This window comes from Solanum stenotomum, chromosome 8 (genome assembly GCF_019186545.1).
Source record: "Solanum stenotomum isolate F172 chromosome 8, ASM1918654v1, whole genome shotgun sequence".
Taxonomy (NCBI): Eukaryota; Viridiplantae; Streptophyta; class Magnoliopsida; order Solanales; family Solanaceae; genus Solanum; species Solanum stenotomum.
The window spans coordinates 25,625,628-25,649,557 of NC_064289.1; the positions used below are offsets into that span (position 1 = coordinate 25,625,628).

General features: G+C 36.1%; 1 long non-coding RNA gene and 1 pseudogene across 2 annotated transcripts; one reads left to right on the plus strand and one right to left on the minus strand.

The window, feature by feature from the left end:
• Positions 1 to 11,434: 11,434 nt before the first annotated feature.
• On the plus strand, positions 11,435 to 18,247 carry LOC125872796 (transmembrane 9 superfamily member 2-like; annotated as a pseudogene). Its single transcript, XR_007447160.1, has 8 exons — positions 11,435 to 11,609; positions 13,979 to 14,140; positions 14,754 to 14,794; positions 14,961 to 15,546; positions 15,641 to 15,778; positions 15,872 to 16,028; positions 16,132 to 16,616; positions 17,880 to 18,247. The product of XR_007447160.1 is annotated as a transmembrane 9 superfamily member 2-like (transcript).
• LOC125872797 (uncharacterized) lies at positions 11,476 to 13,191 on the minus strand. Its single transcript, XR_007447161.1, has 3 exons — positions 12,686 to 13,191; positions 11,592 to 11,750; positions 11,476 to 11,495 (listed from the first exon to the last, which is right to left on the minus strand). It is a non-coding gene; the product is annotated as an uncharacterized LOC125872797 (long non-coding RNA).
• Positions 18,248 to 23,930: the final 5,683 nt, after the last annotated feature.

Below are 23,930 nucleotides of genomic sequence, written 5' to 3' on the forward strand. Positions count from 1 at the left end.
TTTAACACTTGAGGACATGCTACGGCTATGCATGCTGGACTTTAATGGAATTTGGGATGACCACTTAACTCTTATTGAGTTTGCATACAATAATAGCTATCATTCTAGCATTGGGATGACACTTTATGAGGCTTTGTATGGTAAAAAATGTAGATCCCCCATTGGATGGTTTAAGGTATGTGAGTCAGGGTTGATTGGACCTGATTTAGTACAACAGACAGTGGAGTAGGCTAAGATCATTCGGGAGAGGTTGTTAACAGCTCAAAGCCGATAGAAGTCATACTCAGATGTGCGACGAAGCGACTTAGAGTTTTGTATTGATGACTGGGTATTCTAAAAAGTCTCGCATATGAAAGGTGTTATGAGATTTGTCAAGAAAGAAAAGCTTAGTCCAAGATTCATTGGGCCATACCGAATCTTTCGAAAGGTAGGACGAGTGGCTTATGAGTTAGAATTACCTTCGAGGCTAGAATTTGTTCATCCAGTTTTCCATGTATCAATGCTATGGAAGTGTGTATAAGACCCTTCTCGGGTTGTCCCAGTTGAGGATGTTCAGATCACTGAGGATTTGTCCTACGAGAAAACTCCAGTTGTCATATTAGATCGCACATCTGAGTATGACTTCTGCTGGCTTTAAGTTGTTAGCAACCTCTCCCGTATGAGCTTAACCTGCTTCACTGCCTGTTGTACTAAGTCGGGTCCAATCAACCCTAACTCACATACTTCGAACCATCTAATAGGGGATCTACATTTTCGCCCATACAAAGCCTAATAAGGTGTCATCCCAATGTTGGAATGATAATTATTATTGTATGTGAACTCTATAAGAGGTAAGTGGTCATCCCAACTCCCCTTTAAGTCTAGCGCACACGCCCGTAGCATATCCTCAAGTGTCAAAATTATGCGCTAAGCCTGGCCATCTGTCTAAGGGTGAAAGGTTGTACTAAGATTACATGTGTCCCCATTCCTTTCTGGAAGGACTTCCAGAAGTTAGCAGTGAATTGTGCTCTTCTATCAGAGATAATAGATACTGGGACACCATGTAGCCTAACAGTCTCCTTAATATAGAGCCCTGCATAGTCTTCGATCGTAAAAGTAACCCTGACTGGTAAGAAGTAGGCTGATTTTGTTAGTCTATCAACAATTACCCAAATAGAGTCAAACTTGCGACATGATCGAGGTAACCCTGTATTAAAATCCATATTAATTGCTTCCCACTTCCACAAAGGAATGGCTATCTCCTGAACTAGCCCAGCGGGCTTTTGGAGCTCAACATTCACCTGTTGGCAGTTAGGACACTGTGCCACAAACTCAGCAATGTCATTCTTCATCCCGTGCCTTCAATAGATCTCCTTAATATCATGGTACATCTTCGTCGAACCAGAGTGAATAGAATAACGGGAATGATGTGCCTCTTCCATAATCTGATGTGGAATCCCTGCAACATTCGGAACACACAATCGACCACTATATCTAAGGACTCCATCTCCTACTTTATCAAATGCTAAAGTCTGTTGATTCTGAGCCTTGGCTCTGAGCTGCTTTAAGCTAGGATCCTCTTGTTGCCGTAAATTTACTTCTACTACTAGAGATGATACGGCTGTGTCCTGAATTGTTACCCCACTATTTTCTGCCTCTAACAATCTGACTGCCAAGCTAGCTAACTGATGAAGCTCTCGTGCTAGCTCATGTTTCTCAAGACCTAAATATGATAAACTACCCATAGATCTTCGACTGAGGGCATCAACTACCACATTTGCCTTTTTTAGATGATATAAAATGTCTACGTCGTAGTATTTCAGTAACTCAAGCCATGGATGTTGTCGCAGATTTAACTCCTTCTGTCTAAAGATATATTGAAGGCTTTTATGGTCTGTGAAGATGTCAACATGAACACCATACAAATAGTGTCTCCAGATCTTTAGCGCATGCACAACTGCAACCAACTCTAAATCGTGGGTCGGATAGTTCTTCTCATGCTTTCTCAACTGCCTTGAAGCATATGTGATAACCTTACCATGTTGCATTAGAACACATCCCAACCCTACACCAGAAGCATCATAATACACCGCATAGCCTTCTGAACCGTCTGGCAATGCAAGAACTGGTGTTAATGTCAACCTGTCCTTCAGCTCCTGCAAACTATGCTCGCAAGCCTCAGTCCACTTGAACTTAGCTGCTTTTTGAGTCAGCTTCGCTAATGGGGCCGAAATTGAAGAAAACCCCTCTACAAACCTTCTGTAGTACCCAGCTAACCCTAAGAAACTACGAACCTCAGTCGGAGTTATGGGTCTAGGCCAAGTCTTTACGGCCTCAATCTTTTGTGTATCAACCGCAATGCCTGCATCTGATACAATATGGCCTAAGAAAGTTACAGAGTCCAACCAGAACTCACACTTAGAAAACTTTGCATAAAGTTCTTGGTCGAAGAACCGGAAGGACTGCTCGCAGATGATTTGCATGCTCATCTTGAATGTGAATACACCAGAATATCATCAATAAATACAATCTTCTCTTTCGTTTTGTTAATTGAAGAAATAATTGGAAAATAAAAAAGTAAGTACAAAAATGAGTAATAACCCCAGTAGAGACTGGTACGATGAAATTCAACATTTTGTTCGTTCGGGTTTGATTGTGTCATAGCTCTATAATTCGGGTGTTGTTTATCGTTGGATGAACTGCTGATATTGATCCCAAAAAAACAATTCTAAATACGGCCTGAATATACTAATCATCATGTCCATGAACACTGATGGGGCATTAGTTAATCCTAAAGACATTCCCAAGAACTCAAAGTGTCCATATCTAGTTCTAAAAGTTGTCTTTGGAACGTCTTTCTCCCGAACTCGTATCTAGTGGTACCCTGATCTTAAATCAAACTTTGAGAAACACTTAGCATCTTGTAACTGAACAAACAAGTCATTTATCCTCAAAAAGGGATACTTATTCTTTATAGTTGCCTTATTCAACTGTCCGTAATCGATACACATTCTTAGTGAACCATCTTTCTTCCTTACGAACAATACTGGTGCACCCCATAGTTAAGCACTAGGCCTAATAAAGCTTTTATCCAGCAAGTCTTTCAGCTGATCCTTCAACTCATTTAGCTCAGCAGGAGCCATTCTATAAGAAGGGATAGATATGGGTTGTGTACTTGGTAGCATATCGATAGCAAAATTAATTTCCCATTCTAGAGGGATACCAGGGAGCTCGTCTAGAAATATATCTAGAAACTCATTAACTATCGAAATAGATTGAAAAGTCGGTGGTTCTGCATCTATATCATGAAGGTGAACAAGATGATAAATACAACCCTTGGTAATCATCCTCATCGCCTTAAGATAGGAAATAAATCTACTTTTCGACGTTACTGTATCGCCTTTCCATTCCCGAACTGCCTCTCTTGGAAAGTGGAATCTAACAATCTTTGTCTAGCACTCAACATTAGCATAACAAGACGCTAACCAGTTCATACCCATAATGACGTCAAAATCGACCATCTCTAACTCTAAGAGATCTACAGAGGTTTGACGGTAGATAATTTCTACCGTGCAACCTCGATAGACTCTCCTGGCAATAATAGACTCACCAATTGGTGTAGATACAATAAAGGGTCGATCTAATGACTCTGCTACTATACATAACTTCCCCGCAATAAATGGAGTAACATAAGACAGAGTAGATCCAGGATCTATCAAAGCATAAACACAATGGGAGCAAACAATCAATGTACCTGTCACAACATTTGGTGATGACTTTAAGTCATGTCGATCGATTAATGAATCTGTACGGTTCTATCCACTACCAGAATTAGATGTTCCCTCTCTTTCTCCGCCTCGACCTCTACGTGCTGAAGTCTGGGGTCCACAACCTGTAGACTGTGCTGATGAGGAGGAACCTATTGCTGACCTAGTCGACTGACCTATACCACCCTGACCTCTGGTAGGGCAATTTCTCCACCCATGCCCCTACTGTCCTTAAGAATAACAACTTGTGGAACCCTGTATACACCTCCCAAAATTCATCCTACCGTAAGTAGCGCAACGCGGCGGGGCTGTCCTAGCCTAGCCTGAACCCCTTTGTTGCTGCGAGCCTGATGCTCGTGAACCTTCACCTAGGCCTGATTGTTCCTGACGATCAAATCTACTACCCTGGAACTGTTGTGGTGGAGGTCTAGGTGGCCAAATAGAATATCGGCGTCTGGGACCACCTTGAAAATCTCCCTACAAACCAGTAGGCCTAACCCTCTTCTGTCCCTTTCTCTCGACCCTCTCACTCATATACTGTAAATGTCGGCGATCCTCTATGCCTTGTGCAAATGCCTGAATTCACGAGATATCCATATTATCATTTAGTGCAGCGGTAGAATAAGCATCGATATAGTCTGAGTCGAGCCCTCCCACTACGCACCCTATCATGCATCATATCAACAAATGCTGGTGCATATCTAGCCAATGAATCAAATCTCAGCCCGTACTCTTGGACACTCAAGCTGCCCTGTTGAAGGTTTAGAAACTGGTCCACTCGGCCATCCCTAATCTCTAAAGGAAAATAGTGATCTATGAAAGCTTCTGTAAAGCTATCCCAAGTGGGTAGGGATACATCTTTTCCCCTAGATTTCTCCCAACTCTCGTACCACAATACTGCAACATCGCGCAATCGAAATGTTGTTAACTCAACTGACTCAGTCGTTGAGGCATGCATGACTCTAAAGATCCTATGAAACTGATCAATAAAGTGTTGAGGGTGTTCTCTTTGATCTTTCCCTGTAAAACTGTGGAGGATTCAAGGCAAGAAATTCATGAACTCTCGAACTTCTGGGCCCTTCAGAAGGTCCGGCAATATATGGCGCAACTGGTTGGCACTGTGTAGCTACCAACTATGCTAACATACATACTGCACTCTTGAAATCCTGATAAGATGGAATAAGAGGAACTAGAGGTGGTACTGCTGGTGGAGCCGGAAGTCCTGTAGCCCACAGAGGCTCCTGAAGTGGTGGAGAAGCTATAGGGGGCTGAGAAGATATCTCCCCTTGGGTCTCACAATGGGCTACCTCCACCTGTGGTACCTTGCCGGTACCCTCGCTTACAGTTGTATCTAGCCCCTGGCTAGTTGTGGTCTTTCTAGTGTCAGTCATCTCTATATGCATACAAGTATCAATTATAAGCCAGAAACCTCAACCCTTAAGACAACGCTCTATAGCACTAGGTGAACAAAAGAAGGATAGTCATTCTAACATGCCCGGTAGCTTCTTGCTTATCGAATGTGGTGCACAACACATTTATAAACAAGACTTTACTAGATATGGCTTGCACACTCCCTAGGATATGACGTTGCTCTGATACCAAGTTTGTCACGCCCTATGCTCGATGGGAGAAACTAGCTCCTAATACCAAAACTCAGTCCCGAGCCGACCCTGCTGAACCATTTGCTAATAGCGCATGGCAGCCACACGTAATCAAGAAAAATAAACAAGTATATCTCGGCTTAAAATTAAGTCATCGGCAGGCAAGACCCCTGTCAACTGATCTATAAAAGAAACAACTACTCCCAGAAGATCATATAAATAAATAGCCAACTAGCACAGAAGTCATTATTGGGCCGTCAAGGCCACCATAATATCTATACCAAAACTAAAAGCAAGTATATATCAATACAATACATCAAACAACTCACAAGCTTCAGCAAACCAACAACATAGGCTAGTATGGCCATAACGTAACTATACACCCCACACACTAGTCTGCAAGCCTCTAAGAGTAGTAAAGGTTAGCGGGATAGGGCCCTAGCCTACCCATAAAGATATATACAACAAACGGTAACAAACCTCCCAACTCTGGCAGCTCCGTAGGAAAGGGGCTAGCCGACCGGATAAAAGTCAGTCCTGCTGCTGAGGAGGTCTACTCGATCGCTTGTCAGGACCTGCGTGCATGAATGCAGCGCCCCCAAGGCAATGGGGCGTCAGTACAAAATAATGGACAGAGTATGAAAGGCAATATACTATGAGGAGGTATCCTGATATACTGGAATAATCTGATAAATAAATCAAGGATAAGATAAGTGTACTGACCTGTTCTTAAATTTAAACTTATCAAAAATAATAAAATAACAACCTAACCAAACCCCCATAAGCTCGGCAGGTAGAAACAACACACAAGACCACCTACTCAGGTTTCCATAAGCCCGGAAGGTGCCAATCAGCCTATATACCCCTATCAGTAGTCCCCTAGCCCCGTAGGCAATCACATAGCCCTCTTAGGCATTAATATAGCCCCGTAGGCAGCACATAGCTCTCTTAGGCATCAACATAGCTTATAGACAGCTCATAGCCCTCTTAGGCAACAACATGGCCCTGTAGGAAGCACATGGCCTTCTTAGGTGTCAATATAGCCCTGTAGGCAACTCATAGCCCTTTTAGGCCTCCATATACCCTTATAGACAGAACATAGCCCTTCTAGGCATAGATCACATTCCTGCAGCTAACCACAATAGCCCCAAGGGCCACAATAACAATCTAATCGCTAAAAGCAAGCAATTTAGTTATAAGCAACCTATACAAATAGCCTCTAAGTCGTGTCCAACATAGGGACGCTACTAACTAAATAAGAATCCCGACAAGGGAGGATTATATCACCTTGAGCAGCCAACAATCAACAATAATGGCTACAACTATAACACGGATAACAACCCAATTACATTGCTCCTAAGCTTTAAGGAAACATGTCGTAAGTAGGGAATAGCCTTAACATACATTTCTAATGAACGTTCGAAAGACCGTAGTTCCTTCACGAAAATTGTTCTTTATGTCCTAAGCTTCACAAACACTTTATATACACACAGCTGGTACGCACCAATAAACAGTTCATAATTAATCTTAAATCGACAGATTTGCCATATTGCCCCAACTTGTCGAAACATCCGTAGAAATTCATAAAAACAACCATAAAAGGGTTCCAAGATAATTACCTTAGTTAACCAAGTGTAAACATTGAAGAAACACCAATAACTACAAATTTATATCTTCAAAAACCAGCTCCAAACGCAACTAATAGAAAGGAAAAATGATTGCCGCGTGTAGGGATTATGTTTCTAGGCACGGGAGCAATGTTTAATGGTAGAAATCGTCAAAAACTAACATTCATCATGTTAGAACTCCATAGGAACCCTCTCTTAAGCTTTCTCTCTGGTTTGGAACTGAAATGAAATATTTTCATGGCTTAAAACGTTAAATAAGCCGACATACCATATTGTTTACCCAACCCAAATCTGACCCCTATTCTTCCCCGGTAGTCCTTAGTAAAACCCTCATAAACTCTGATGTCGATTTGATACGGGATTTTGTGAGTTGCAAACTAGACTCGTAGGCCTTCGATTTAATGGGTGATATGCCTTTTAACTCTTTACACATTAGGAGAAACATCCAAGATATTTGACCCAAAATTTAGAGAAATCTTTAAAAAGGAACTTATGATAACTTTCGCCAACTTTTATTTTGCCACTTACTTAACTTCAAAACTTTAGATACAACCCTTGAACACTTAAAATATGACATACCACATCATTTTAAATTTATTACTCACCTTCCTTGTCTTTCCACGAAGATACGAGTTAATTTAGACGTTTTGAAAAATTGGGGTGTTACACCTTACCTTTTTAAATAGATATAAACATAAAAGAGATGAAGAAGTCTTATATGGATTGAATTTCATGGCACATTTGAGACTTGTTGGTGTCTTGTGTAAAATCAATCCAAGCTTTTTGTTTCTAAACCAGATATGAAGGATGTGTTGTATGAGGTGGGTATCATAAGGAATTGATATTATTGTTGTTGTTGTCTCCAATCTTTGATCAATTGGTCACCAGTGAAAAATGGCATGGAAGTCGATTGCTTTTCTAATTGGGTTCTCACACTGTCTTATTTTATTTAATTATTATTTTTGTCGTTTTTTGGGATGAACCTTTGATGGGCTTATCCTTATGGCTATGCTGGCACGTTTGGTATGTTGGCATGATGTAAGACTATTTTATATATATATTGTTGGCACGCTTGGCCACCTTTTGATTAAAAATAAGAGAAAGACATGAAATCACCATTAAAGTTATCCCAAATTTTCAAAAAGACACCTTTTTGCGGGCGTCCTATTACCCCACAAAAGTATTATATACCTTTGTAAATACATCATTTTGACCCATTGTCTCATCAATAAAGTTGCGCGTGACTTTCACCCCTTATGACCCCTTTTAATTTTATTGCCACATTTATGGTCTCTCCTTCCTCAAGAGGTAAAGAACAATGATACTGCCAAATAAGGGTATTGCTCCATTGATTGAGCTTACCCAGCTTGGGTACTTCAAGATTTTAGGCAAAGGTGATTAACATGCTGTTGTGAAGGCTAAGTTGGTGTCAAAGAACGCAGAGAAGAAGATTAAAGAAAATGGTGGAGCAGTTGTTCTTACCGCTTAGATTTGAATTGTTAGTTACTTTTTATGTTAAAGTTACTGTTTTGATTAATTAATGGAGATTTGAACATGGTATCACTTGTTTGAAATTCTTATGAGATGTTTCAATTTAATGAGTTATTCCTTGTTAAAGCATCTATTATAGATTAGTATATTGTGATTCTATTTGTGAATAATGATTTTTCCCAAGTTTGTGTTAATGATATTTGCTCGTGCTAGTGTTTACGTGCTCTGGCATTAACTAAGTTCAACACATTTGAGGCAATTGTAGCCCAATTTGAAGAAGATGATAAATATAAATGATGAGGTGTTTAGGGCTTTGTCTGTGTTTGTTTCTTTTTTAATTTTGTTGTCTTTGCGTTTTTCTAGGTTTTTTTTTGTTTCATTTTAGACTTGGGCTCTGTTTTTAGTTGAAATAAAGTGGATCTTTGGTCCTGTTTTAACTAAAATAAAATAAAAATAATGAGGTAAATAATTAATAAAGAAAATAATTGAAATGTGGCACTTTTCAATTGGTTTTTGATAGCAAAAAAGGACTTTCACGCGCGTCATGTGCGTGGTCACAAACATAGTGAGAAAATGAGACAAAATGGTCAATTTACAAAGATATTCAATACTTTTGTAGGGTAATAGGACTCCCGCCAAGTTAAGGTGTCTTTTTGAAAATTTGGGTCAACTTCAGTAGTGACTTGATGTCTTTTCTCTAAAAATAAATAAATTATGAACCATCTTATAGGTGACAATTTTCTCATCTAAATTCTTTTGCTTTAAGTTAAATTAAATTTTGATTTTTTTTATTCATTTCATGTATTTACTAAAGTAAACACTACTAAAAGCATGTCTAAAATTGATCGACCGATTGAAAAATTGACTTACTTAAATAGAATGACTAACGTTAGATGTTTTTTTAAGGGAAAAGGATCTGATATACCTCCAACTTTGTCATTTAGAGCTGATATACCCTTCATTATGAAAGTGGCTCATATATTCCCCTACTATTAGACAAATGGCTCACATATACCATTTTTCTCTAACGGAAGTGAAAAAAAAAAAAATTAATTTTATTTTTTTAATATGTTTTTTTAAAATAAAATATAATCTCATATGGGTATATTTAATCCTCCTCACACATAATTTTTTTTGACTGTTTTTTTTGTTTCAATGATTAATTTAAAGTTATTATTTTGATGGTCAAATTTATTTATGTTTCACTAATTTTCTTGTAAAATTTATCATAGATGACCCATTTTTTTCAAATACAAAAACTAAATAACAATATAGTCGAAAAATAGTTTTAAATTATAATATAGCCACAAAAAATTAGTTTTAAAATTTTCTCTTTACACTAATTAAGGAACGAAAGAAAATAATAAAATAAAAATAAGAAACTCAAATAATGATAATCAAAGACGTCAAAAAATAATTTATGTATAAAAAAGATTAAAATATACCTTGAACTCTGCTAGAAGTTCATATATACACCTACATAATTTTAAAAAAAAGTCAATAATATAAATTTAAAACTATTTTTTCACTTCCATTAAATTAAGGGTATATGCGAGCTCATTTTGTAACGGTAGGGGTATATGTGAGCCGTTTGTATAACAGTAAGGGTATAGATAGGTCACTTTCATAACGAGAGGCGTATCAGCTCCAAATGACAAAGTTGAGGGGTATATCAGACCATTTTCCCTTTTTTTAATACTAAATTTTGAAAATTTAAAATATCATTTTGGATTTACAAATCATCAATTTTTATTGTAATATGCAGAAAAAAAGATTCAATGTCGATGATTCTTTTCTGGACAATGATATATATACTAGAGACAAAAGTTCGGACAAGCTCGGACTCAATTGTCACGATCTGAGGCTACCCCTAGTCGTAACATGGTGCTTGGAGTCACTAGTGATCCCAAGTTAACCCCTGGTCTGCCCTGACACTAAGATTCATAGTGTCTGATTGACTTAGGCTTTTGGGGAAAGTTAATACTCATGGGTTGGAGTTATGGAATAAGGAAAAGACAAAACACCCTTCCTAGAACATGAAAAAAAAAAGAGAACTAAAAGAATTTCGAAGAAATGTGCGCGGTCGCGCAGCTGAAAACTATTTCACGTGATACTTCACGCAACGTTAACAGTAGCACTGTCTTTGCCGCGCAGCCGCGCGGCGAACGTCTACTTCACGCGATGGATCGCGCAGAATATATAGTGCATAGTAAAATGGGCATAACTTTTAGCACACAACTTGGATTGACAAACGGTCGAATGTGTTGAAAAGAAGGCGTCACAACCTTTCATTTTCTTGGTATTAGGCCACAAAAACTCTTCATACTTTAGGAGTCCCTTATAACCTTGTTCACATTCAATATCTTTTACACACTTATTATTAGACTTTTACATCAAGTCAAACTTAGATTTGTCGAGTTTAAATCGATACACATAGGGAGAATGGTTCATACCTTTACTTAAAAGTTGCGAGATATTACAATATCTCCCTTTTTGGAAACATTCATCCTCGAATGAAGTCTAATCAAGCTGGATAGAGCTGGAATCCCAAAAACTGACTACTAAATACTAAAAATTGGCGGAGTGGCTGACTCCGGACTGAGGCATGAAGACTGCACTTATTTCATGAACATGCAAGCATACTAATACTCGGATAACTTAGAGACATGAAGCTGAATGTATGATATGGTGAAACTATTACCTCACGCTGGAACTGTAGTGGAAGGAAAGAGGCGGGGTTACTTGGCCATCATATTTGTCTCTACTTCCCAAGTAGCTTCCTCAACTAATTGATTCCTCCAAAGAACTTTCACTAAGGTGACTTCTTTATTTCTCAACTTACGAACCTATTGATCAAGAATTTCAACCGGAACTTTTTCATAAGAGACTGTCTTTAACACCCGCACTCTCTAAAGGTTCATATATTAGTATGTGAGTCTATAAAATAGAAATTACTGATTTGTGGGGTTTCACTTATGAAGTATTTCAATTGGTCCATCAAAATTTAAATTCCACTTGGTGTGGTTGACCTTAGCACGGCGCTTCAAAGTATTGATGTGAAGACTAGAGAGTAGGGGATCCCTTCAATCTGTCGTTGTTCCTCTCTGCAATTGCTCTTTGGAGACTCTTCCCCCCCTCTCTCTGTAAGGAATTTTCAAGCTTTGCCTTTGTTACTGTTTGATTGTTTGCAAGTATGCCTATCATTTCTGATTAGCACAATGTTTCAGTTCAAAACTTTCTTCGTATTCCTTATGGGATGGATTGATACAGTTAATTAGTCGTCACTTGTTATCTGCTGAAATTAATTGATTATGTATGATGTCACAAGATTGTAAATTAGGAGAATTTATAGCTAGTGACAGATAGGGCATTTAATTTGAGGATTCATTCATATCTTCCTTCCTTTGCTACTTCATATGTGGAAGTTCACAAGGAACTCCCATTTATTGACTGTTTTATGGTGATTGTTGAAATTCAGTAATGTATGAGTACTATGAATAATTGGAAAGGTACTAGGGAGGGGGTGATGGTTCTCTAGCCATAAGGTGTCACTACTCTCTACGGGCAAGTGATATTGAGAGAAAAAAAAATTAGGAGAATATATAACTAGTGACAGATAGGCAAGTATAATGGTTGGTGATTTTTTCCTACTCCATACAAGATTTTCTGTTGTTATATACAGTTACTCACCAAAATAGGCAGATATCTAATGCCCAAAAACGTTGATGTTTTTAAGTTAGGATTGTGATCTATCTGATGAATTCTTGAACATTTTCATTGTATTGCCATTGATGCATCTAGTACTCATAGTTCAAACTAAGACTTCAACCTTATGTGTGCTCTGTTGCATTTCTTGATCTAACTGGAGAAAGTATTACCTTTTATAGTGCATGCCCTCATCGAATTCAGTTCCCGTTGGAATATTTTCAATTAGCAACTTGTATTTAACTGGTAATTGTGTCAAAGGAATATTGAGATTCCAAATTTCCAAAATTTTGTAGGAAATGGGAGATTCATCTACCGAAACATATAAAGACGACACATCTAAAAAAATTCTGAACTTGATCGTATCCGATAGGTTTAACTCCATTAGGAAAACCATAACAATTTAGCCAACTGATTAGCAAGCATCATCAATATCATACGGGATATTGAGATGAGTTTTCCGTGTTTATAGAACTATCCATGCTTTCATGTCTTAAGCTAAATCCCATACAACAACAATCTGTATCAAGCCTTACACTTAAACCACATAATATGTCTCAACACCAAGTATATAGAATCAGCTCACAGTACAGAGCATAAAGTTTGGGGTACAACCCCAACAAAATCATGCAATTCATAAAATGGATGCTATATTACTATGACAATCCAAGGGGGTCGATAGAGTGAGTGCAGAGTTCAATACAAAATGACTAAAACCAAAAAAATCTCAATGGCACACATGAAAAGTGTGGCTTACCAAGTTAGCCATCTCAAAGCTAACGATGCTTCTGTTCTTGTGTGGCATCTCAAGATCTGGATCGAACTTGATTTTTTAAGTGTAAACTTGATTTCTTACCTCGAAATCTTATGGGAAATCTTGATGGGATGTTAGCCCCTTCAATCCCTCTCCACAATTCAGTGAGCAAGAGCTTATTTTATTGTTGTTTCTTTAGCAAAAGCAATTCTCTTTCCTGTGGATCTTCCTCCAACAGAATCAATGGCATCATATCTAGCTTTACTCTCTCATTTTCTCGCTTAGGCTACCGCTCTGTGTGTTAGTGTCGTAAACTTTGCAGCCGCTGCTGGAAGCTGTGTCTAGGGGATAAATCCTAATTGATATGGATGGTGTGAGTCAAAGGTGTTTTTCCCATCCTTATGTGGTGTTATCAGTGAGAAAATAGCTGGGAGTCGTGGTTTTTATACTGGAGGGTCCAGACACACTTCAAATCCCCCAAGTATCCTCAAGCTTTGCCGCCAGAAGCCTTTGACGCGATGCATCAAGCTTTTTATAGAGTTTCTTGGCCAAAAAGGCCTCCAACGCATCGCACCAACATTTTCTATTGTGTACAAGGGTTATCCTCAGTAGTGTGCACCTTCACTAAATGCTCATACCTTAATCCAAATGGCAAACTGGCTGAACAGTTAGATACTAGACTTCAAAGTTACAAGTTTTCTTCAAAAATCATTATCAATCCTTTATAGATTAAGACTTGTGCATCTTTAAAGTTATGGTATGTTTCACACTTTCACTTGTTAGCATAAGTCCAAGGTTCCAACTCCTCTGGTTTCCAGAGCACCCTTACCTTAATATAAATAACAACCAACACATCAAGCACATATACTTTCTCATGTCGTATATATATCTAGCCAAGAAATGGGACATACTGTTACATTGGGATTCACTTATTTGTTTTTTAAGATTATAAGTGTTAAAATGTAATTCGTGTGCCTTGCATCATTTTTTTCTTTTTCAGCTTGGTGTTGGTTAGCACTCATTTTATTTGACTTCATATTTTTCATTTAAAAGCCAAAGAAGAATGGAGAAACCTGTGGTAATACTCATTTTTACAACTGTAATTATGATGAGTCTTGAATGCTTAGTACAATCAGATGCCTCTACACATCGGTATAAAAGTGGAGATGATGTCCCTTTCTATGCAAACAAGGTTGGCCCATTCTCTAATCCCAGGTAGATGCTTTAAACATTTCAATCACTATGTGTTTGATGCTTTTCTGTTATGTCTTTCAAGAAATGTCATCCATTCTTCAGTTAGTGTCAGGTATATAATTTCATTAATTGGTTAGTTAACAAAACAACAACATACCCAGTGTATTCCGACAAGTGGGGTTAAAAGAATCACTTCATCAACACTTCAGTATCACGTAAAACAAGGAAGTTCCTGTCCCTTTCCCCAAGAAGTACCCCGTCCACGTAGTTTCTATTTGAAGACACTTTCTTCATAGCTGCATACATATTAACAGATCATACTTCAATTGTTTTCTGATTGATCAATTTTATTACTTTCTGCTTTAGGTGAATGGTTAGCTTGGTGAAGCCGATGTCAAATTTATTTTCTACCTGATTATAAATCTGATAAAACCCTTGGAACTGGTCAATAGAAAACGATAATATAGTTTAATGAATCAGACATATCTCTTTGTGGGTTAAACTAAGGTGGTCATCAAAGGCCTTAGACAATCTTGTTAGGCATTTTAATGAAGCAAATAAAATGAAACATTTCTCTAATGTTTCTTACTGTTTTTCTTTGCTTCCATAATGTTTTTCATTTTTCCTATTGCAGTGAAACTTATGCTTATTTCGATCTTCCATTTTGTCAACCAGGTTTTCTTCTTCACTTTTATTAAGTCCTTGATTGTCTATTGAATAAGGATCACTATTCTTCTCGCACATTAATCTTTTTCTTTTCTTACCTTTTTGTTTTTGTCAATCTTCTCTTAGGTTTTCCTGTTAATCTTATTGGTTATCTATTGTGCTGAAACATTATCAGATAATTTGGAAAAGAAGAAAGAATCGTTTGGTGAAGCGTTGAATGGAGATCGCCTTACATTTGCTCCATATAAGCTCGAGTTTTTAGCGGACAAAGATGCCAAAGTTATATGTAAGAAAAGGCTGACAAAGGAGGAAGTTGCACAATTCAGAACCACTGTTGCACTAGATTACTACGTCCAGATGTACTATGATGACTTGCCAATATGGGCGTTCCTTGGGATGGTCGAAAAGGACGGAATTGATGACCCTAATGAGTACAGATATCACATTTATACATTTTATCAATTTGAAATTTACTACCACAAGGACCATGTTATTGAAATCCAAGTTAGAGTCGATCCATCTTTTACAGTTGATGTAACAAATGATGAGGAAGTTGATGTAGAATTCCTGTACACAGTGGTGTGGAAGGAAACTAACACCCCATTTGAAAAGAGAATGGACAAATACACAAGCTCTTCTTCTCTGCCCCATCACTTAGAAATTCACTGGTTCTCCATTTTAAACTCATGTGTGACAATCTTCATCTTGATGTCATGTATGGGAGCAATTTACTTGCGAGTCCTGAGGAAAGATATTTATAAGTAAGAAGATATATCCATTTTGTTCTTTTAAGTATGATATGGTTTGACCTTAGTATCAGACTAAAGATACTCCTTTTTCGTCAATCTTGTAAAGTCTTGCACAGGATGAAGAATTTTCTGATAACCAAGAAGAATGGAACCCAGATGTTGGCAGTGTCAGTAATTGTTGATATCATCTTGTTTAAATAATGCTTTCTTCAGCACTTGGTTGTGGAACCCAGATGTTGGCAGTGTCAGTAATTGTTGATATCATCTTGTTTAATTAAGAAGTAAAAATCCAGCATGAACTATTTGTGAAGATTCTTTCTTGATCATGTTTCTGCAGCGTGGTGGTCATTCTATGTTTAGGCGTGCTTGGTGTTTTTCAACCGTATGATCGAGGAGTTTTGCCCACTGCTTTGGTCATAATATATGCAATAACTTCTGCAGTTGCTGGATTTTCGGCTGCATCTTTTTATCATCAGCTTGAAGGAAGCAACTCGGTATGATATGCAGGATTCTTGCTACCTTAAACTCCTCTCTCAAATTGAGCTCTTAAGAGAATATTGTACAGATAACCTTATTACCTTGTTTTTGGCATGACAGCTAAGAGTTCTATTACTGACAGGAGGAATATTCTCTTGCCCCTTGTTGCTAACCTTTTTCTTCCTTAATACTGTTGCATTCAACTATGGGTCTACTGCAACACTTCCTTTGGGCACAATTGTGGTTATACTTCTCCTCTTGGTTTTGCTAGCATTACCGTCGCTTGTGTTAGGTGCGATTTCTGGGAAGAGAATAAGGTCGGAGTTTCAAGCTCCTTGTCACACCACAAAGTGTCCTCGTGAGGTTCCCCCACAGCGTTGGTACAGGCGTGTCATAACCCAAATGGCAATGTCAGGACTTTTGTCTTTTGCTGTCATCTATATTCAGCTATATTACATATTTGCAAGTGTTTGGGGTCACAGGATATACACAATATATAGCATTCTTTTTGTTGTGTTCATTCTCCTTCTGATTACAACTGCTCTCATCTCTATTGCTATGACATACATCCAACTTGCCGCAGAAGATCATGAATGGTGGTGGAGGTGCGACTTTTCTCATCTTATAACTATGATGCTTTTGTTACTGTATATTGCTTTTCTTTCATAAGGTGTAAATTATCATTATCTCCTATCCAAGTATCCAAAGCAGATTGATTTGCTATTCTTGGAAATAAGTTGGTGGGAGAATTTCCACATCTTTGTTTTCCTGAATTCTTTGTGTTGCCGTTTAGTTGGTTCTTGTCTACGTTTTCCAGTTTATGACCATTAGACAGTCAATGCTCTTTAAACAAGTTCTGCTTTCATGTTTTTTGTTAAATGTGCAAATTCATAGTCTAAGAATTTTTTCTTCTCTATTGATCAGTCAGTAAGGATCAAAAGTTTAGCTTGAAAGGCTTGTGTTCAATTCTTTTGTCACCAGTTCTCTTTGTGGGTGATCCATAAATCTAACTTAAGTTCTCATTCAGGCCTGTGGCATGCCATGGCCCTGGACTGCTGGTAATCTCCCCTTAAAACTTTTTTTGAACTGAGAAATTCTTTAGTGGCAGTAGCACACGGGCTGAAACTCGATGAATAGTAGCTAGGCCCATCCTTTAGCCTTCTCCACTGAACTACCAGATTTTTGTCTGTGGTAGAGTTCGATCCATGACGTGTCCCTCACCCACACGTCATGTGCTGCGCTCTTACCACTAGACAAAAGACCCATGGACCCTCACTTAAACATTTAGTTACCAAAACGGAATAAGAACTGTAAGATCCTCATGCTATTTAGTTTAGTTTGTGATTCTTCCCAGTCTTAATTAACAGGAGAGTGTCCTAATCTTCATTTGCTTGTATTTTTTTTCCCTCCAAAAATACAGCTATCGAGGTTTGAACCCCCTTCCTCTCTTAAAGAATTGAGGGGCTTAACCAGCATATTAATAAGCTCTCTGTCTTCATTTGCTTTTATGCTTTTTAAAGATGTGAATAGATTTTTCTAAGTAATCATATGTTGAAGTCACCCTGAATCTCTACCTTTCTGCTATGGTTGTACAAGAGGTGCCGGTATCTTGGCTTACCTTATAGTGGTTCTTGAGGATATCCTTAATTTAGCCATCTCCGCCATTTAGCTTATTGGAGAGCATAGCCTTAACTTTGCACTACAGGAATTCCCTGCTAGTTCCACGAGGACAGTAGGGCACTGAGTTTATCTGGTCTTGCAAGCTCTTTGCGAGAGGATTGTCTTCGTCACCTATAAATGTCTGATTGCTAAGCAATTGAAATATTTTGCTATGTCTTTCTAGCTGACTAATTGCTCACTTGAAACAGGTCTTTTCTTTGTGGTGGATCGACTGGCTTGTACTTATTTGGTTATTCCATCTACTATTACTTTTCACAGTCAGACATGAACGGTTTCATGCAAACCTCATTCTTCTTTGGATATATGGCTTGTGTTAGTTATGGCGTCTTCCTCATGCTAGGCACTGTTGGCTTTCATGCCTGTTTGCTATTTGTCCGTCTTCTGTATGGCTGTATCAAATGTGAATAGCTGGTTGCTTTCAGGAACATCCTTTGGAGTAAGTATGTATTCATGCCATATTTAGGAGGCTGTTCTGATCAAAGGAGGTCACAATGTTCCTTTAATGTAACAACAAAGAGATTTTCTTATTCAAAGTTTCATCAATGTTACTTTTTGTTACAATTTACAAGCTTATAGTCTAGTACATCATTATTATATGAATATATGAGAGATCTTGATTTTTACACACAAAAAAAGATCGGTCATGTTTTTGTTCTCAAGAGATCTCATATCCTTGGGGTATCTTTATAATAAAATTGACAGAATACTAAAATTATAGCCAAAAATATTGCTATAATTTTAAGCTTCTAAATCTAAAAAAAAAACTCAAAATTTGTGAATACTAATACTTATAGCATAAACACTCTTTTGACATGATAAAAGTATCAAGTTTCATATTTAAATGTTTTATAGCTTTTAGTTAGAGTAATTAAAGTTTTGACAAGAAAAATAATTCAATGACTTGGCTATTTTGGAATGTTATTAAGGATATATATATAAATAATAAGAGGGATTCTAGAATCTTATTTCCAAGGTGCGATAGTAGGAAACTTTATTAGCGAATACAAGTTTCACTTTTGAGATATTTTAATAAATTATTGATATATTTTAAAATCAATTTTTAGTCAATAGTGAGAGTAGAACTATTTTTTAGTGCTATCCTTTTAATCAAAAAAATAAAACAAAAACTATTTTTGGTGTGTCATTATTCTTTTTTTTTTTTGGTTTAATTAATCGATATGTAGTTTTTATAATTTCTTTCTTAAATATATTTACATATGCTTTTCGAATTTCAATTCTTTGATATTTTTTATTCTTTTTGGTATTAAGTCAATTCTCTCCGTGAGAGGGTAAGGCTAATAAACACGTGATCTGTTAATGGTAAAATTACAATTTATATGCTTATTAGCATGTTAGTTCTATTTTTTTAGTGACATTTATATGGTACAATTTAAGTTTTTTTTTTTTAGAACAAATATTTTACTTAATGTAAGAATTATATATCCATCTAAATTAGTATGAGTCCCAAGTAGCTCTTCGTCGTCCAGATATTTCAGTCATTCCACTTTTCTATTGTCCTAATAATATTGTACATTTGTCTTTTCTTTTATTCCCCTAACTAGTGAATTTAACCGCGCTTCGCGTGATCATAAATAACTCGTTTAATTTGTCAAAAAAAGAATTAAAATAGTTGACTGCTAAAAGTTTTGTGAAGGTTCTTTGTTGTGTTTAATCCAAATATATCATATTTGAAGTCTTAATCAAGTTTATATAGTATTTTAGCTTTTGTATCTGCTGTAATTTTTTAAATCGCTTAAGCCAAGAGTTTACATTTTATGATCTCATCCTATAATTTTATTGGATATGTGTATCCCATGCTTTTCTAATTTTAAACAATTTTTTTAAATCTATCTTTTATTCTTCGTGGTTTTTTGTTTTGTTTGTATCTTTCTCGCAAAATTAAAGAATTTAAATCAAATAGACTTGTAAATTTAGAAAGCTCCGAACATCAAAATGCCATTATCCTCCTTGTTCATCAAATCAAAACAATTTTAAAATATTTATTGTGGTTCAAGTAAGGATCAATTATAGTTTTATAAAATTACTCTTTTCCTCTAAATATTGTAGTCTCTTACTACTTTCTTTTTTAATGTTCATATTCTTCGAAAGCGTAACATCTCGCAAATTAAAATAACTAGGAAGAAGTTAAGAATTGGAAATAGTCATTTTTGGAAAGAATATAAAAATATGGAAAATTTGTTAAATATGTTAAGTTGAGTTTTTAGTCAACTTCAAACGACTACAACTCTTAGATCAAGATGAGTTAGCTGTGTTTTCAGATATCTTAGGAAAGATCTTGGAATAATATTTCCAACGCCGTCAAGTTTACGCGATTCTGAATTCGTATGAGTGAGATATGCCCACTTGAAGTTGGGTTGTTCAAAGGAAAGTCTAAATCGGATTTTGGAAGGGTATTTTAGTCTTTTCCTTTCCCAATTATTTTAATCCATTTTTAGGAGTTTAATTGGGGTCAAATAAGAATTTGGTCAGTTTAGAAAATTGAAAATTTATGCTAGGGCTTGGAGAAAGGAGAAAAGAGGAGCAAGAAGGAGAAAAGGCAAGATTCGTCAAGAACGTTCAAGTTTGATTGTGGATTTCTCCAAAGATTCAATCCTACGAGGTATGTGAGATCACATAGCGTTGGGTTAGTTCACCCATGTGTCAATCATGATTTATTTCAGAAAATTTAAGTCTTTGAAAGTGTAGAAATTGAATTCTTGATGGGTTTGTTGAAGTTCCTTTGAGTTCTTGATTCGTTGAAATTGTTGAGGAGTTGTTTGATCCAAATTCATGTAATTAGGTGTGATTTCGAGTTGAATCTTTCATACTTTGAACATATAATCGATTCTAAGTGTTTTGGGAAAGAACCAAGTGAAATTAGAGATGAAAAACGAAGAAGAAAAGTCGGGGAGCACCTGGGTAGGGTCCTGGGGCACTGCCCCTCTCAGAGCCCCAAGAAGGGGTCTCTGAATTTTGACCTCTGGGGTGCCGCGCCAGCCAGAGCACCCCAAGTCACTCTCTGAATTTCAAGGGTTGGTGCCCCGCGCCTCTCAGAGCGCCAGGGATGCCAGTTCTTCCCATTTCTCCCCCATATTTCTGTGCTAGTTCCTTAGCAACGTACCTATGTTTTCTAGTTGATTTCAACACTCTAAGGTACGTCTAAACATCATGAAATCATCCATAAACATGAGATCATGAAACTTGAATCCATAATCCAATTCAAGGAGAGTTAAGATCAAAGTTAAGAGAAGTAAGAGTCAAGTCAAGAGGAGTTCCTTGAGTTTTCCAAAAGTCTTTTCTAAATGTTTTAACTTTGTTTTTAGACTGAAAGTTCAAGTTAAGCAAAGAGTAAAGAGTAAAGATTGAAGTTCATTTCTTCAAAGTATATGGGGACTATATGTGTTCCCAAAGAGTTTAAAAGGTTTTCATATTTAAACAAGAAAAGGAAACCTTGATTTCCAAAGAGCCTTTGAGCTAGTTTCAGAAAAGAATAAATGCTTTCACAATTAAGCAAGAGAGGAAATTCCAAGATAGCCCTTGAGCTAAGTTTTTTGAGCAATTATCTCAAATCACAGAAAAAAGTAAGTTTTTAAAATATAAGAGCTAGTATCATATTTGGGAGTAGTATTGAGCACCAATATGGGGGAGAGTTCAGACTACTCCCAGCCCCCATAAACCATGTAGCCATCATGGGTAGAAAAGGGTCATACTTTTTAGATGATTCCTTAATGTTTTTTAGCATAGACTTGTGGATCCACTTAGTAGTCTGGTTCTATACCATCGGCAAGGTATAAGACGACCTGGCAGCGTGAGGCAAAACGTTGTATCATCACAATAGCTCTTACGTGATGGTTGTCGGTTAGAGAAACTCCCACAGAAGAAATTGTATTTTTATATGCACAATTTATTTGTATTTTTACATACATTTCATAGTTATATTGTATCTTTGCATACACACAGAATTGACATCCATGTTTTAAAAGATTTTCTTTATATTGTGCTAGTCTTATGCTGCTTTATATTGAAATGAGTTCAGTTAAGTTAAGATGAGTTGAGCCAGGTAAGTTCTTAAGTTCCTTTCAAGCTTATGTCTTGTTTTAGAATTTCCCTCGCATACTCGTACATTCAATGTACTGATGTCATTTGGCCTGCATCTTCTTATAATGCAAACACAGGTAACCAGGATCAGCATCCAACGCATCGTTGATTCTAGTTAAGCTTCAGAGTCAATTGGTGAGCCTCTTTGCTTTCCGGAGGGCTCATTTGTTATCATTTGCTTTTTTTTAGTATTTCATTTGTTAGAATGATCGGGGGTCTTGTCCTGACATCCCTCCTTGTTTAAGAGGCTTCATAGACAGTCACTAGTTCAGTTGTCTTTACCTTGTTATTTCTTATGTTAAGACTTGAGTTGCCACTTTGGCCAAGTTGAATGTTTGACCTTTAAACGTTCTAAGTTATCTTATTAAACAATTGATTAGAAATGCATTTGATCATTGTAATAATGCTTAGAGTCTTCTGCTGAGTAAGTTTGTCAGACTAAGGATTTGCTTGGGGTCAGCAATGGTTCTCGAGTGTCAGTCCCGCACAGGGTGTAGGCTCGGGGAGTAACAGAAAGTTGTTATCCTTTCTTCAGTAATGATGAATTAACTCTCTTTTCACCTTTCACTAATCTTAGCTTGTGAAATATTTTGTAAATAACTTTCTATTTTGACTAATTTTTACTACAAATATAATATACTTATTATTTATATAAAAAGAATAGATTAAGAGACATATAACCCCAATTACACAAAGAATATAAAGTATTTGAAGAAATTAATTATTTGAAACAATCTCTTTTTACTTTATCAAAATGCATATAACAAATTTGAGAAAAACTTTTTAAACAAACTTTATCAAAATCCCCATAGCAAGAAAGTTGAGTCTTTTTTTATACTTTTTTTAATCAAAAAGTTTATTATTGTAGCATATGCATACAAATTATATTATTTATTTTGAGATGAGGAAAATATCAAATTTTATTAAGTTGTCATGTGCATTCAAAGGATAATCATACTTTGTCAATTCCTTTTTACTTTTTCAATTTGTAAATCAAATATGAATTTAGTAAATCATGATTATTATTTTTAAAGTTAGGATATTATCCTAACAAACAAAATGTGATATTACTACATTTGAATTAATATTATAACCATAAATTTTATAACGTCTTAAAAGAGTAAAAGAGAATAGTAACAAAATTTGCATATATTAATAATGATAGTGTGTTCATCAAACTGAACTTAAATTTCAAATATTGTCATATGTTCATCTTATCTTTCACCATAAACAATAAAAATGATTCACAAAAAATATGCGAAGAATAAAAAGTATGGAAAAATCACCAACAATAATGAAGAAAATAAAACAGACAAGAAATAAAGAAGGAAAAACACTATAAATAAGAGACATCAACTAAACTAAAATAAAACAAATAATGTTACCTATCAAGTTTGAATTTTGAATTTGAATTCTCACAAACAACATAGGCATATACTCATCTTATCTTTCATTCTGTAAACAAAAAAAGTTAATCACAAATAATCTAAACATTATAAAATTAGGCATAAAAAAGTGATGTACTTAAGTGTAAATATAATCAAGAAAGAAAGAAATTCTTACCATTGGTGAGGATGATATGCTTATTTATAGTAATCAATAAATTTGTAACTTAATTGAATAATATGAATTTAAAAAAAATATAGTAATAAATAAAATTGTAACTTACATTGGTATCAAGTGTCTTAATTGTAATATAATATTGTCTTTAAGAAGGAATAGAGAAAGATTTTAGGAAAAGGTGAAAAATGATGAACAAAATTTAAAAAATTATCTTAATTTTGATATTATGTGTCTTATTTGTAATATAATAATATCTTTAAGAAGGAATAGAGAAAGATTTTAGGAAAAGGTGATAAATGGTGAACAAAATTTAAAAATTGTCTTAATTTCTACAAATTTTTAAGGCAAGAAAAAAGGCACAAAATCTAGAGAGGGAAAAAAGGATGAATAGATAAAGGTTTAGATGAATGAACTCATAACGAAACTTTTTTGGTTGGCTTTATTAATTTCTCTTATTTTAATGGGAAAATGCATAAGTACCCCCAACCTATGCCCGAAATTTCAGAAACACACTTATATTATACTAAGGTCTTATTACCCTTGAACTTATTTTATAAATAAATTTTTACCCCTTTTTG